This window comes from Passer domesticus, chromosome Z (assembly GCF_036417665.1).
Source record: "Passer domesticus isolate bPasDom1 chromosome Z, bPasDom1.hap1, whole genome shotgun sequence".
NCBI classification, from domain to species: Eukaryota; Metazoa; Chordata; class Aves; order Passeriformes; family Passeridae; genus Passer; species Passer domesticus.
Genome location: NC_087512.1, coordinates 55,126,236 through 55,143,301, shown reverse-complemented (window position 1 = coordinate 55,143,301; position 17,066 = coordinate 55,126,236). Strand labels below are relative to the sequence as shown.

General features: G+C 34.9%; 1 long non-coding RNA gene across 1 annotated transcript; it reads left to right on the top strand.

The window, feature by feature from the left end:
- The first annotated feature begins 4,629 nt into the window (after positions 1–4,629).
- Positions 4,630–16,047, top strand: LOC135291115 (uncharacterized). The gene is made up of 3 exons (XR_010353981.1): positions 4,630–4,763; positions 5,286–5,460; positions 11,836–16,047. It is a non-coding gene; the product is annotated as an uncharacterized LOC135291115 (long non-coding RNA).
- Positions 16,048–17,066: the final 1,019 nt, after the last annotated feature.

Sequence of the window (17,066 nt, the reverse complement as noted above, 5' to 3'; positions counted from 1 at the left end):
CTGTTATGTATTAAATATAATGCAGGTAAATTATATTCATTTAAAAGAGATTTTCTAAAAATAATTTTAAGGTAACATATTTTGTTTGCACCTTAATATCATGTGTTGCTTTAATGTCTAATCAATAGTACAATATCCACATAAAGAAGTATGAGAAAGTGAAATGTCCTATTGTTTTCCCTTCTGTTTTTTAAATTACCTAAAAATAAACCATCTGTACTGCAACCTCACATAGAAAAGAATCTTCAAAAAATTCAAGGTGAAAAAAATTACTTTCTGACAAGGATGGTAATTTATTTCCAGACTGACTTCATCAAAAGATACAGAACCTTTCTCTTCCTGTTAGCACTAGGCTGCAAATAAAATATTGGTCTGTTCCACTGTTATTTAAAAGTCCATATTTGTGTGAGAAAATGAAATAATTCTTTCTATATTTGGGACAATTTTTTTTTTTTGCTTTATTCTTCATATTAGAGTGATAATGCCCTCTGGGGTAGAGAATTTAAACCACAACTCTCACAGAATTAGTTCTATTTATCACATTTCTGTTTGTCACCACCATGTAGATGCGATGTATGTATACATTAATAATGTATAGCAAATTACAAACACTGTGTTTTTGGAGAGAAATGAAAGAAAAGAAATGGTTCCCTAAGGAAAAACTGTATAAATTATGTTGATTTTTTCACAAAGGCAAACTATTTATAAGAAACAATGTTTCTATTTTTTGTCTTGGTAAACTTTCCCCAGACTGATTTATAATAATGCATTCAATATGAACTCTATATGGATATATCTGAAACAATTAAACTGTGCTGCTTTAATAATTTTCTGCATTATTTGATAATAAGAGATTGATTACCTAAATCACATAGTATTACGCTAATTTAGTCAATGAAGTTATCTTGAGTTGTTACATGTCTCTAGAGTCCCCATCACGATGCAGTCATGTTGCCACTATTTTGCCATACAATAGAGATTTTCTCTTTAATGAAGACTAGAAGATACATTGTGCTCAGAGATGTTTCTTACCAAGCCTCAGAAAATTCCATGCAAAATAATCCAAGCAGCGAGATGCAATTCTTTTCACTACATAGATACCTGTAGGTATATGTGATGGGTTGGTCATCATGTCAAAGGCATCCAGAAACTTTTGTTTGTGGGGTAGACATGGCAAAAAGTATTAAATTACCTCAGATTTCTTCACATTAAAATCATTATCAAAATTAGTGTAATAACAAATTGGTGTGTGTTTATGTACTAAATAAAAAACAGACAACACATCCAAAAATTTTGCAGGAGTCAGCAAACTAAAAGAAAGGAAAATATTCTAACAATTTATTTACGTTAGCATTAAATTACAGATGCAAGATTTCTCTTCCACCATAAAATTCTGTAAGCAATTTTCCTGTTGAAACAATTCAAAGCTCCAGTCTCTAGTTCTCACTAAAGGCTTTACTGTGTGACACCAAATTTAAGTACAGAGCTAACTCTGGGGCTCATTCAAATTTAAAACTTTCTTCTATGTTAACATTTCTTCATCAGTTTGTGAAGTCTTCATGACCTTTGCTTCTTTTTTCATCTTCATAATTCAATATCAGCTATTATCATGCAGCCTTCCAAATTCAAAATAACAGTTGTGTTCATTCTGGAGATACATGGAGATGAATCTAAGTTAAATTTCATCTCATTGATGTGTTAATTACAGAAGCCCTATAAAAATGTCTTGATAGCAAATCAAGACCAAGCATGAAGTACGGTTCATTTTGACTTGCTTTTAAAAGAGAATATGCTAAGGAAACATTACCCAAAGTCATGCTAGTCTTGCTGTTATGTTCAGATTGACCTCCTTTAGACAAGTTCTTCACAGAACACTCAAGAACACAGCTAGTTATTCAATTTGCCATATGTTTCACCCAGTTTGCAAGATATTAAATGAAATTTCTAGTACATTCCTGATCAAAACCAACCACTTTCAGTGGAAAAATATTGAATAAGAATAAATAAAAAATATGCCTTCCCAAGACAGTCATAATTGTGAAAGACTTCAGAACTGTGAGCATGTAATCAATTTCAAGTGGCCAATAAAGTAATTTATAAACTGCAAATACTGTGACCTCAAGAAATGTCAGATGATCTTGTCAATGTTATTCAAGAAAGTATTCATGAATCAATTTTTTTCTTGCATTACTTAACCCTGTAGCTGAGATTAACATATATAAAAGATATCACAACATTTGTGTTTCAAAGAGTAGAACTCTCTTCATGTTGTACCTTACTAAATCTTAAGTAAAACAAGTACTTTAAAAAGTTCTTATTTAATTTTGCTTTAATTCTTATCATTAATAAAGCAGCTGAGAGCTTTTATTTAAACCTTATAATAATGTCATAGTTTTTGGGTTGCTGCAAATGTCAGAAGGAGGACTTCATATAAGAGCTAACCTGGGATTAATAATAATAAATGTGCTCATTGCATTAAAAAATCCTTGCAATGAAAGGTCACTGTTACCTTTGAGTTCCAAAAATAGAACTGTCTTTTAAAGACTATCAAAACCAATATTAAAAAAAATCAGAAAAGCATTAAAGAATCTTACCTGTGTGACTTTTGCAGTAAAGCAGGATGGACACGTGTGATAACTGTAATATGGAATAATGACTTTTGCTTTGTAACAGAAAAAGATGCCTATAGATAAAAGGATCACTTTCCTGATCAATATTTTTAATTTAAAGATAAATCTGCTGCATAAATTCTACCAAGACCCTTTCATTCGTTTACCCACTCCTAGTCATCTGCTAAGCAAAGAAGTATACTGTTTTTGTCATCCTCATTTCCTTGGCAGGTAAAAAGTCTTCAACCACCTACATACCACATTTAGAGGCAGAAAAATTTAATTACATCATACAAAAATGTGAAACATTAAGAAAGCAGGTGCACTTGCTTTTTACAAAAGCTGGTCAAATTCTATAGATAACTGAAAATGTTGTATTATAGTCTTTTGGTAGCACTGTTAATGAGCATACTGTTAATGGTGATGATAATTTATCTATAACATTTTGCTTTTATATCAACTATCTTATGTCTATTTTCCCATAAGTGATAATTAGTGGCCACTGTGTCTCTGCTAAATCATAAGGATATAGTGAATGACTTGAATTTATAATTTATACTATTTATGTCATGTTTCAAGGAAGGGTGTGGGTTTTGGCTCCACTCAAACAATATGACATCAAAAATAAAATGACAAGAAAGAAGAGAATATTGTCTCATTTTAATTTTTAATGCCATAAATGAAAGTCGGGTTCAAGAGAAGACATCTCACTATATCAAACCTAGTCAAGCTAAACAAAAATACAAATAAAACAAAAAAAACCCCCAAGAAAATAAACACAACCTCAAAAGAAATAACTAAACTGAAGACAAATGTGGAATGTCGTCCTGCTGAGATTTTTACCTCAGATGCTTCTACAAAGATTTTTTGACCTCATACCATGACAGAGAGTATACTGAGGGGGGACACCTAGTCAGGTAACAGTGGGAACCGTGGGTTCTTGGGAGCCAATATACTAATAGGACTATCCTATATTTGGTCAAGTTTCCAGTTCTTTTTCTCTGTTGGTTCAGGACTTTTTCATATAAGGTCATGTTCTGAGCTCCTGTTTGTGATTGGACCTTTGCTCTCAGATAACCCCATACCTGTCTGCATTTGCCCCACCCAGGAGTCTTTGGAATCTAGTACATGTAACCTGTGGTTTCCAAGTTGGTTATTTTATTTATTAAAGTTTTTTATTTTCCAGGCTTGTCCATCGCTCCCATTCCTCATTTTTAGCCAGCATGTCCCAGCCAAGCCAAGCAAGGAGATCACACTGAGCTTCTAAGCTCCATAGAAAAAAGCCCCACATTTCCACATTTCAGTTAGTGACAAGGAATTAGGGAACAGAATGATTTTGCCTCAAGGGACAGACTAGTAATGAAAGTAAAGTAGAAAATGTACTGATCTGAGAAAGTCCTGAGAAAGTTTGGCCTGACTAAATCTCTTGGTAAGGGATGAATTGGTTGACTTATAGTCTCACAGACATTAGTGAGTGTAATAAAAAATTTGAAAAAGATTGAAACCCAGGACACAAGCTGGTATAAAGATTGTCTGAATAAAAAGACCTTATTATTTTTAAAAGAGCATTAGTGATTGTGTTGGTTTCGTATGACCAGATTTTGGTAGTGGGGGGCCATGGAAGTGGCTTCTGTGAGAAGCTCCCAGAAGCTTCCACCATGTCTAGCAGAGGCAATCCCTGATGGTTCTGAAGATGGATACGTTGCTGGCCAAAGCTGGGCAAATTAAAGATTATGGTAACACCTCTGGGATAACATATTTAAGAAGAAAATCAAAATAAAGTGGGGCACAGTGCTAGACAAGAGGAGGAGGTAAGAACATGTGAAGGAAAACAGCATGGACACTACAGTCAATGGAGAAGGAGGGGGAGGAAGTGCTCCAGGCACTGGAGCCAAGATTCCTCTGCAGGCTATGGTGAAGACCATGGTGAAGCAGCTGTGTACCTGCAGCCCATGGTAATGCACGGATCCACCCATAGCCATGGGGGAGGTGCCCATGCTGGAGCTGGTGGATGCCTGGAGGAGGCTGTGATCCAGTGGGAGACCCAGCGGAGAGAGGGGCCTTGCTTCTGGGCTGGAGCAGACTGCCCTTGGAGGAATGCACCCTGTGGAAAGAGTGACCCATGCTACAGCAGTTTTGGGAGGACTGCTACTGGTGAGATTGGAACTACACTGGAAAGGGAAGGTACCCCACAACCTCACAGGGGAAGGACTCCTCTCCCTGAGCAGCAGAAGGACCCCCTTCCGTGACAAACTGACCAAACTTCCAACTTGTGCTTTTGGTGGGAAGGGGGGAGGGGCTGGGATGAAAAATGTGTTTTAATGGCTTAATTCTCATTATCCTCCTCTGATTTTTTAGTAAAAAATTCACTTTGTACTTCTAAGCTGAGCCTGTTTTGCCCTTGGAGTGTTTTCTCCTGGTCCTTATCTCACCTCATAAGCTCTTCATTAATTTTTTTTCCTTTGCTCAGCTGTGACAGGGGAGGGTGAGTAAGTGACTTTTGTGGGTGCCAGGCAGTCAGCCAGTGTGAAACCATGACAATGGTGTAACATATGTTCATTACTCAATTTAACCACCAAGAAATATTTAATTGCTCTCTGTTTCTGATTCTGAAAATAAATAATAATATTCATATACTTGCCTGCATCTTACTAAAAAGCAATCTAATTGATTTAGGTGCCTACTGTGATTTAAGAGGTCTGAGAATACCCTATCTGACAGCATTGCATTCCAGGAGGAGAAGAAAAATTATGAGGAAAAGAAGGAAAGGAGAGAATGAAAAGAATGTGAAGAGAAGGAGAAGAATAAGAAGAAGAAAGAGAAGGAGGAGAAGAAAAACAGAAGAAAAATAGTAAGCAAGATAAGTTCATTTCTTATCTCTTCTTTCTCCTCTTAGCAGAAACAACTTTTCTTGTCATCATGTTTCTCCTCAAAAAAAAGCTCCCTTTCATCAGGGATTATTATGTAGAAAATTACCTGCAAGATACGGAATCTCTTTCATAGTAGGTTCCTGGAAGACACAGAATGAACACAGGTTCCTTAACTCCTGGAAGACACAGAATGAACACCTCCATTAATTTCTACCCATTTACCATTTTAATAGATCACAGCAGAACAATGTAGGAATGAGAAACAGCAGTTAAAATTTAGAGGCTTGTTGATGACAGAGGGTGTAATAAGAGGCAAAATATAACTCTCATCTATCATGGGGATTCAGGTTATATGGATGATGTCATTCTGGAGATCACAAGATGAATATTTATTAATTATGTCACTGAACTTCTGGATTTTTGGTTAATATTTAATCTCCACTTAGTTTCTGAAATGTAACTTTTTTTTAAGGAAGACTGTGAAACAATACAAAACATCCCTGAACATATCTTTAAGAACAGTGCAGCATTACAATGTTTTTTAAAGTTAAAAAAACACCATAGTAAAATGTCAGACCATTTGGGAAAAAAACCCCAAGAACAGCATAGAGGAAAAGTTGTTTTACTGTACGCAGTAAAACAGAGGTTGAGGTAAGTGGTTGAGGTAGACAGTTTAATAGATTAAGCAAATGCTGAGCACACAAGCAAATCTATTCAACCCTTCCCATGCAGAGGCAGCTGTTCAGTCATCCCCAGGAAAGCATAAATCCATCAAGCATAGCAATGACTTGGGTCACCAAGTCCCAAAACACCATCCCTCCACCTGTCCCATCTCTTCCTTTTTCTCTCTTCAGCTTTATATACAAAGCATGATGCCATAAGTTATTAAATCCCTGTGGTCAATTGGGGTCAGACGTCAGCTGTCTCCTTCTTACTCCTTGTTCACCCAGCGTTCTTACTTCTGGGATGAGAAGCTGAAAATCCTTGATGCTGTGCAAGTCCTGCTCAACAGTAACAAAAACATCCATGTGTTATCAACATTGTTTTCAGTACAAAACCAAACACAGCCTCAGCCATCATGCTGTTACACACAGCATCCTTGTCTCTAAATTGGAGAGATAAGGATTTGATGAGTGGACCTCTCAGGGAGTAAGAAATTATCTGCATTGTCAGTTAAAGAGCTCAGTATCCAAGTGGAGATCAGCATCAGGTGGCATTCCTCAATGGCTGGTATTGAGACTGGATTTTTTTTAACATCGTTATCAAAGACATGAACAGGGGATGGAGTGCAGCAACTTTGCTGAGAGGGATGTTGACAAACTGGTGAGCTGAATCAGTGCAAACTTCATGAAGTTTAACAAGGACAAATGCATTCTGTACCTGCCTCAGGGAAATCCCCAACATGGATACAGTCAGGGTGATGAGCACATTAAGAGCAGACATGTGGAGAAGGCCTTTAGATACTGGTGGATATTAAACTGAATATGAGCTAGCAGTGTGAATTCATAGCCCAGAAAATGAACAGTATCCTTTAGGAATGCACCAAAAGCAGTGTGGCAAGAGGTTGAGGAAGGCATTTACCCTTCTACTCTGCACTGGTGCGGCCCTATCTGGAGCATTGTGCCAAGCTCTGGAATCCCCAGTATAAGAAAGACGTGAAAGACCTGCTAGAACAAGCCCGAGGAGGGTCAAGAAGATGATCAAGAGGATTTGAATCACACCTCATATATGGAGAGTCTGAGAATGTTGGGATGTTCAGCTTGGAAAAGAGAAGGCTCCGAGAACACCTTACAGCAGCCTTCCAGAAGCTAAAGACGGTCTGTGGGAGAGCTGAAAAGGGACTTTTCACAATGACATAGGGTAACAGAATGAGGGGCAATGACTTTCAACTGAAAGAGAGTAGATTTGGATTAGATAGTGGGAAGTTCTTTTCTGAAAGGGTGGCACTGGAACAGGTAACCCAGAGAAGATGTGGATGCCCTCTCCCAGTGAGAATACATAACAGTTTTGCGTAAGACATCTGATAACTCTTCAAATGTCATGAAGTAGATTTTTGCAACCAGAAATAGACCAGTTTCATATGCCTGTCATACACAGTCATGAATAGCTGAAAAAGCATCATCTTAGACATCCAGACAGTATAAAGAACTCTACCCAACATCCACAGAGTTTCCTCTGATGTCAAAAAAAGTAGTATCTCAGAAAATGCACAGAATAGTTGTAGGCAGCTGTGCATAAATTAGGAAACTTTTCCATTTAACATAACACATATCAGAAAGCTCAATAATGATCAAAATATTCCAAAATTATGGCAGTAACCTTGTTTTGAAACAACAATTACACAGACTTTGCAGATATTTAATAAGCAGCTGTAGATCTAGAAGTATAAGAATAATTTTGGAAGATACCTTTGCAGTATTAAGGGTCTTGGCCAGTTTTCATTAAAAGTTCAGACCCTTCATATTCGGCTGTTTTCAGTGGGAAAAGAAATTAAAGTTGTTACTTGAATTTCAATTATCCTTGTTAAACTAGTAAAATATAACTATGGACTTCTAAAAGTGTCGCTGTATGGATTTGATACATTTTACCAGTGCCTCAGTAGGTATTAAATAATCACATCTACCACAATTTCTATTAGACTTTGTTCTTTGAGACATTTTAAAGTAATCTCAAGATAATTCAGAAAATATTTAACCTTCTGATTCTTCCAGTGCAATATTAAGGTTTTTTAAATGCTTAAATTTGGCCATATCTTTGTTTACTTGAAAAACATCATAGGAAGATTTACATATGCCTTATGTACAGTGGTTTGATTCCTTGTCTTATCTAAATGAAAATGTCATCGATCTCATAGTGAAACAGGCCTTCATCTCTATGTAATTACAAGTTATTAGGGATAATAGATCTACTTACTAACTTATGTTTAAATTCTCCAAGTTTTTTAGTTCTCTTGAATTTTTTTAAGTTAAAATGTCTCAGAATTCTAGAAAGTATTTTACTTTTGTTTAATGTTCAAGTATATGGTATTTTGATTACATATTTTCAGAACAATTTAATATTTGATTTTTTAAGTGAATATATTAAAAAAATTGTGTAACTCTTTCTTGGGAAAGATCCTGGCAGCCATCACCCAAGAAGCTCTCTCCCTGTCTTGTTTAAACCCAGACTGTGGCTTTTCCCAGAATCATGAAACAATGGAATTCCCTTCTTCCTACTGCAACAAAATCTAATACTGATTTTATCATCTCATAAACCAGTCTGGTCAACTTATTGATTGCCGTGATACCTGTAAGAGATGGTGTTCAAGCAGACCTCACAACCCTGCTCACTTTCTAGACCACTCCTGCTTCCATTATTCTCAGCATCAATGTATTTACAATACTGCAACCATGACCATTTTAGTTACTGTTTTCAATTTTTCCTGAAGATTTTGCATTCTAGAAAGAAATACTGTTTTATACTCTGAGTACATTCAACAGAAAATATAATCTTCAACAGCATCCTTTGGAGCACAAATTGGAACAGGAATTAGATCATCTCTTTCACTTTGGCAGGTAGTAAACTATGCATCCCTGAAACAGGGAAGGATGAGACAGAAATAAAAATGATATGTGACAAAAATGGCTAAATTTGAGGCCTGGGCTATGAGAACAGCTAGTGTTGAAGCACAGTAGTATAGCTGATTTTCCTGAATACAGTCAAAGCTCACAATTCATGCACTGTACATTTGAGATGGATGTTCTCAATAGCAACAGTAAAAGCTAAATACATCAGATTTTCTGCAAATGAACAAAACCATATAGAGGTGGACTGATTATGGGTCATAATTAGCAACTCAGTTCTCCCATATGCCATATTCATGCTCAGAAGTATCTGCTCTTCATGATCCTGCTAACGTTGAACAATTAGAGTTTGATGGAAGAAAGCCCCTTGAGGGGGTAAAGACTGGAAAGATTTTGCCCTTTTTTGTTGTTATTTTTGTGGAGGGTTTTTTTTGTGGGTTTTTTTTGTTTTGTTTTTTTACTTGCTAATAGCTTCCGTAAGCACTGAGTGTGCACATGGATCAGACAAAACTAAAGTTCTCTTTTCTTGGCTGGTGACACAAGGAAGACCACCTTTTTTCCATAATGAATACTACAAAAATAATGCAGGACACAGAGTTATGATAAACTCAAAATAAATGCATACTGTATTTTAATTGAAATCTGCCTCATTAAGAGCACAAGATTGACAGGCACCAAGAAAGGAATTATTTTTTCTATCAAATAAGATTTTTCCAATTAAAAAGAATAGCTACCAGTTGTGTCCTTCTGAAACCCAGTTCTAAAATCCATGGGACTTTATTTTGAAAACTTATTTAGAGTTACAAGCTTAATTAATTTTGGAAACTCATCTGGAGTTACTAACTACGCTGAATTTTTGCAGTAAAAAGTGCAACTATAAGAAAGTCCAGATAGTACCCGTGTTTCATGTTGTCTCACAACCATAACTCAAGAGTTAGAAGTCTTTGTGATTTAGAGTACCTGTTTGCAATAGGACTAATTTGTGATTTTTGTCATGTAAACAAAAAATTTAGATCTGTGATAGTTGCCTGAACTATACAATTCATGAGGAGAGATGTAGCTTTGCCAGTTCTCAAATAAGTGCAACTGTCCAACTGGACACATATGATACACATCTGTGTCTGCAAAGCAAGGCCAATGCTTATACAAGACACCAACATCAGACCACGTTTCAAAGTGAGCAGCTATGAAATTTGATATTAACACCTATTCAGTTGCTCTTAGTATTAGGTACTGGAACTGTGTTCCAATAAATATGCCTTAAGTATAACTTATTTGCATCTCAGAGGAGGTAGGAAAAAAAGATAACTAATGTCACTGAAGTACTCAGATGTTTTGGTGATAAATAAAACAGAAACACCTGCAAAGAAATTAGAAGTAATTCTCTATATCCTATAATCCCTGATAGAGCTGTTCTTATGTGAGATTATGTGACACAATAAAAGGTGGGCGGAGGAAAACAAAGACACACAAAATATTATATTTTAGATTACATGAAGTAAAAGTCTGCAGTTAAGCATGCGTTACAACATCTAATACAAACTTGAATATGGTTTGTTTTTCTGATTATTAACAGAAAACATATGTTCCTTAATATATTTTAAGGAACAGAAAATAATACCAGCAAATCAGGCAAATATGAAAAACATATTTCCTCTGTCGAATATGAAAAACACATATATGAGATGATTCCATTAAGATTAAAATGAATGATTCAGACTTTTCAAAATACTTATTAAGTTCTTTCAACTGGTACAAAGAAGCAAATGAAGTTCCCCAAATCTGTGAGCATTGGCTGCATAAATTATAGTTTACCTAGCATAATACCATTGCATTTTCTTAGATCTTTCATCATATGCATAAAAATGTGGTAGGATTCTGTTCTGTATAAAATCATAGTAAAAATTATAGCGTTTTTTGGGTTTTGGTTTGTTTTGGTTTTTTTCTTTTTTGTGGTTTTTTTTTGTTTGTTTGTTTGTTTTTTTTTAATATTATCTTATTATTCAAGACCCTATGGAAGAAAACTTTTAATTTGAAAAAAAAAAAGATTTGTGTGTAGTTTTACACTTACTTTTCTGCAGGTGGTAAAAGAAATGTTCTTGTGTCAGAAGGGATAATTTGAATAAGATGAAACCAGAAACATGAATAACAGAATATAAATAAATGGTGCATGTATAATCAAGGATAAAGATGTATCAATTTGTTTCCTCAGAAGTGAGAGCATTTTGATGTATATCACAAGGTTACAGTAAGCAATAAGATATAAACCCCTAAGTACAGTAGATTTTGATGGATTGATATCATCCCACTAACTCCATGGAGGGGATGAGGCTAAAGTCTGCTGTGAATATCCAGTTAACTTGCAACAAAATTGACAGACAGTGTATTTGCCCTAAAAGAGTACTTTATACCACATTTAAGAGATAATAAGTATGTATAACCCACTACTCTCTTTAACACAGTGATCCACAAAAAATTTGGTGAGATTTAAAAAAATTATTATAGCTGGATATTTCACTACCTTTAAAATAATTTTCTGTTTAATTAGGTCACAACTTCCTTGTCTGGGAAACAATTAAAAACCCTTGAGTATCTTCTGATCTGAAAACCTGTTAATATTTAATGTTTCTCATTTAAACATCTTACTTTTCATATGTTCATCTATTGTATAAATTTTTTTTCAAGGATTAGCACTTATTTTGATTTCGCTAAACATGTATGTTCTTGGGTGGTAAAAGGAAAGACTTATCTCTATGAACCTTTGAACTCATTAATTTACCACTTTCTTTGCAGGAGAAGTATATACCATCTATTTAGAACTGAATACATTTCTGCAGCAGTGAGAATATCTGCAATCTTTCTCTTCAAAAATATTTTGAATGATCAGAGTCTCATAGATTTATCCACTTTCTTTCAAAGAAGAAAATAAAATCCAAATAAAATGAGCAAGGAAAAGGAATATAAGACACCAATATGAAAACATCCTATCAAGCATCCTTCTAAGTCATCCATTGAATCCCATTCCTAAGGCTTATTGGATACAAAATACTTTCAACTTAAGGTGAATTGTTTTCTCACACCCCTAACAAAAAATTGGATATCCAAAGATGTGTCACAGACGGACACAGTCAGAAAACCATCTTTGAGAACACCTTCTTCTGACCTGCTCCCCTCTCCCTATGTTTCTACATGTATCATTGTATTCCTAAAGGAAAATTTTGAAGAAACATGGGAATTCCCCATTCAATTCAAAGAGAATAATTCCATTTATCAGCTTCTTCCACTTGCTCTAGTATCCCCAGTTCTGCTTTCCTAAATGAGGTTACATTGATCAAAAAGTTCACTGATAGGTCAGGTCACTATCACACTGTGCCCTCCAAGAGGAGATCATATGGCACTTTACTTCATCCCACTCTATTCACCATGCTGGCACCTGAATTCACAGTTTTCCAAAGCACCCTTAAATTTCAGTTTTGAAAATCTCTAAGGCCAAATTGGCATCTGGAAAAAAGCAGTGGCAGAGGATTGCTGTGGTTGCTAGAAATGCACTCTCAAACATGTTCAATCAGTATAAAAATTCCTTGCAAGTTTTAGTATTTTCCAGAGAACTGTAAAGCCATTATTTGTGAATGGCCAGGCACCATTCCCATCAGGCAGTTTGTGTGAGGCTACACTTTTTGGAGGCTAAAGAAATGTAGTAGCAGAGGTGTGTTTTTCTCTGCCCATCAACCATGCCAGATGACCAATGAATGCTCCCAGAGTAATTTAATTAATTATTTATGTGTCCAGTCAGTAACACCAATATTAATATAGAATTTTAAAATTGCCACTTTGAAGAAATAGCAAAAATCTTATTTGATCCTTGATCATGATGGGAACCATGGCCAAGTCACTATTTAGAATGATTGATATTTTTTCCCTTTTTATAGTTGGCTTTCTGGTTCCTAGATTGATAAAACATCACACATATTTAATAATTTCTAAAATTTAGTTTCTAAATGTGTCTATGTTTATTTGCAGTTTAATAAAACACACTATCATCCTTGAATCAACATGGTTCTTAAGAACTAATAATTTAAGAGGAAAATTATGCACCTTTTCAAGAAAGTAAATATGCTGAAAAACAATATAATTTATTGAGCATGTGTCACAATAATACCATCAACATTATTGTCATTATCCATCAGCTGACATGTAAATTACACATACCCTAAAGTTGAGTGCCATATGAAGTACAGGAAATCTAGATTAGGGCACTCTTCTGAAACTATGGAAGGTTTTGTATCTAAGGTGCTGGAGCACCTCCAAGGAGATCAAGACGTCCATATGTTTCAGAAGCAGGGATACATTTGTGGCTCTTCTTTCAGGAAAAGCCGGCATACACATCCAGAAGCATCTCTGGGTCTGCATGTTTCAATTAATGGGGTATCATTTTCATGGAGAGAGCTTGGGAGGAAAGACAAAATTCTTGATCTGTTCTTCTGTGGCAGCTGTAGCAAGAAGAATAACAAGAAGGGCAGACCTGTCCACTGATGTCCACTAGAAGTGGTTTGATTATAATTTCTATTACTCCTTTTACTTATGCCCACTAACATGAAACATGTTCAAAAAACTGCAGGCCCTGAGAGCAAATCTTTCCCCAGTCCCATCGTCTTAATCTCTCTGACCCTTCCACCCCACTCCACATCCCAACCCCTAACCAGCCTTAAATTTGAAAGAGATCAAGTTTTTAAAAGTATTTTCTTATCATGACATTATGCTGTTAGGCTGTAATCTGTACATAGATCTCAATACTTTACTGACAATCAGTTCTGAAAATTCTGAAATCTTGAAAATTACTGGAAAGTTTTGTGAACTATTACAATAATCTGTTTCTGTGAGAAGAACTTTGATGATCCAGATTGTTCTCTTCCTACATGACTTCAGCTGATATTGATGTGTCACAGAATGGTTTTCTGAGTAAAAACAGACAGATTAATCACAGTGAGTCTGAGTCAGCTTATTCTTCTTGGGTTAAAGAATTCCAAACACTGACTAACCTCAGGGGGAAATGAATATATTAATATTTTAACTTAAGTTCTCCCTTTTCACCTTATCAGCATGATGATTGTTTCCCTGTTGTCGCTGCTTTAATTGAAAGTTAAACAAACTCTACTTCTTTCTAAGTAGAGTGATATCTTAAAACATCTGAGTATATTAGCCAGACAGATTAAAGAGAGATTTTCACCACACAGGTGCATTTAAAACAACTTTCTTTGTTCTTTGTATATTCTATTGCAACATTTAAAAGGCCTTTTCAAGAAACAGAAGCATGAGCATTTAACTGAAAACAGATGATAAACAAAACATGAGCTATTGTGTGTTTTCTGCAGTTTTAGCAAGGAAGACACTTTTAAGCTAAACTGCATTTTGAAAAAGGAGCCAGCAAATAATTTAACAACACCTTTCATCCAGGTTCATAGAAAAAAAAAGTTCTCTACATGGAATTGATAGGAAAAGACAGGCAGCTGGTTTATTAAATTTGAGCATATTTAAAAATGAAACAAGACACTTTTGCCTCAACCTAGCAGTCTTTTCCATTCTCTATTAGTTTACAGTGGAATCAAAAATCTTTCTCTATCAGCTCTATGACAGTATTCATACAATTTAACAAGTAGTTCTGTAACAGTCTTTGCCTTGTTATTAAATGAAACTTATTATTACAGACAATCTTGATTTAGAGGTATCAAACATGCCCCAGATCCCCAGATAAGTTATTGCATTGATTGGTTGATCCTACAGTTAAAAATTAATGTTTCTTTTCTTGTTGATCCTCCTCTTTTGGAAAACAGGATGCTGAATTTGTTTGCTGAATTAAAGACAGCAAACGAAATGAAAGTACATACAGATCTCTCTCTAAGCAGATACTCAATGGTAAGACATCTCTTCATCCTCAATGAGAAGAGCTAAACATTTTGAGCCAACAGTTTTTGCTAGAGCTGGAATAGTCTTGAAATGGGATCAGATTAATATTTTCAAAAATGTTTCTAAATAGGTACTATAAAGTGTAAAAAAATCCACCTAGACATATATCATACATGGCATACTCAATAGAGTGAAAAGGCCTGAAACCATAAGGCTGAACATTTTTCATACACACTTGTAAACAAATATTTTGAAATATTTTAATTACCACCTGGAAATTTGTTGACAACACACACTGTTGAATGATTACATTGTCAGGTTTCTGTTGAATTCTGTATCCCTTTTTCACAACCCTGTGTCCAGAAAATCAACTGAGTCAACTTAACATCAGACACTTAAACACTTCATAATGCAAGTCAGAGAGAGAGGGAGTGTATAAGAAATTTATAAATGGAGACCAAAGAAAATTCAGTGTGTGTCTCTATGGGGCTGAAATAATGAAAAACTGATTTTTTGTGATCCACAATTCTTTTGTTTATATTTCCTTGATATACAAGACTTGTTATTTTTTCTTCATAAAATGAAAATAGAGATTTATTGCCTAATATGTGTACTTGAGTTACACAAAAATACCCAAACTCCAACTGTGTTGCATTACAAAATGTTTTGTAGGAGCCCAGGAAAGATTTAATTCCAGAATGTTTTGTAGAAGCTCAGGAAAGATTTCATTCCGGTGGCACAAGCAGTACAGGGACTACTGTGCTAAGTATCTGCTAGTTTAGGCTCTTGTGTTTTGCAGGCATCTTATATAAACAGTGTCACAACATCCTCTTCTCCCTTTAGTCTTTGAATATTGTTGGTGGGACAGAGGATTATTCAGAATTGTTATTTCCTTTGCTATGGCTTCTTTTTCTCTAAAGAATACTTTTTATGTTCTGCAAATTTTATGACAAGATTTTATAGCATGATGCAAAGAATAACATAAAGGTTAGTGTCAAGCCTCATAATAAAGATCAAAGATGGACAATCAAAGGACAATACAAATAACCTACAGGTGACCAGAGATCAATGCCAATTCAAGGCCTGCTGCTTTGCTGAAATATTTATGGGTAGTTCTTTGTGAGAAAGGTAATCTAGATAAAATTTATCAAAGAACTGGTTTGTGCAGAAATCTTGGGAAGGATCTATGACTGATGTGGAAAAAACCCCAAGATGCAGAGCTAATGAAGACCAAGTCATGCTGTTCTTCTAGGTAAGAAACTCTGCAGTGTTAACCCTGTGTCAGAGCCCAGTAATAAATACCATGTAATGGGATTTGCTCTGCCTACCATTTACAGAGTTAGACTGAACATATGACACAAGATCCAATATGTAGAAAAGGCACTATTTATCAAGAAATTAAGTAGTTAGAAAAATCAGTATTCTGATACTTTAAAAAGAGGAAAGTATGATGAAGTTTATTTTTAACCTGTGGCTAATATAGCCTTATTTGTTAGAACAGCCTATTAGCTCTCTGTGGCAGAAGAAAGTGTGCCATAATCTGACAGACTATTTAACGCATCTAGGAATTTTCAGATTGTTATTTAAACATAAGACAAACTGGAAAAATAAATAATATTGTATCCTTTTCTTATTTTCATCATGTATAGAATTTTCAAGCCCTATAATCTGCAAGATATCCCTCTAGATACAGAAATTAATTTCAGAAATTCACATTAATTGACTGATTTTTTAATGTAATAAAAATTAAATTTTAAAACTAGGTAGTCTTGAAAATAATTTTCTTATTCTTGGTGTATATATATATATATATATATATATATATATATATATATATATAAACTTTTATCTGGCGACTAATATTTGTGGAATAGAATTATATAAACAATTATATGTTACTCTAAATTTCAGGGAAGACTCATATGCTTTCTCAAATCCCAATGGACAGAAAACATGTTTGTTCTGTAACAAATTTAATAATTTCCGGTGGCAAAAAACACCATTCCTTGTAGTAAACATTTCTATTGCTTTCCTGTGTTTTTTTTTCCAGTTAATCTCCTTGGGTTTTGTTTGTTTGGTTTTTTAATTTGTTTTGGTTGTTATTGTTTTGGTTTGTTTTC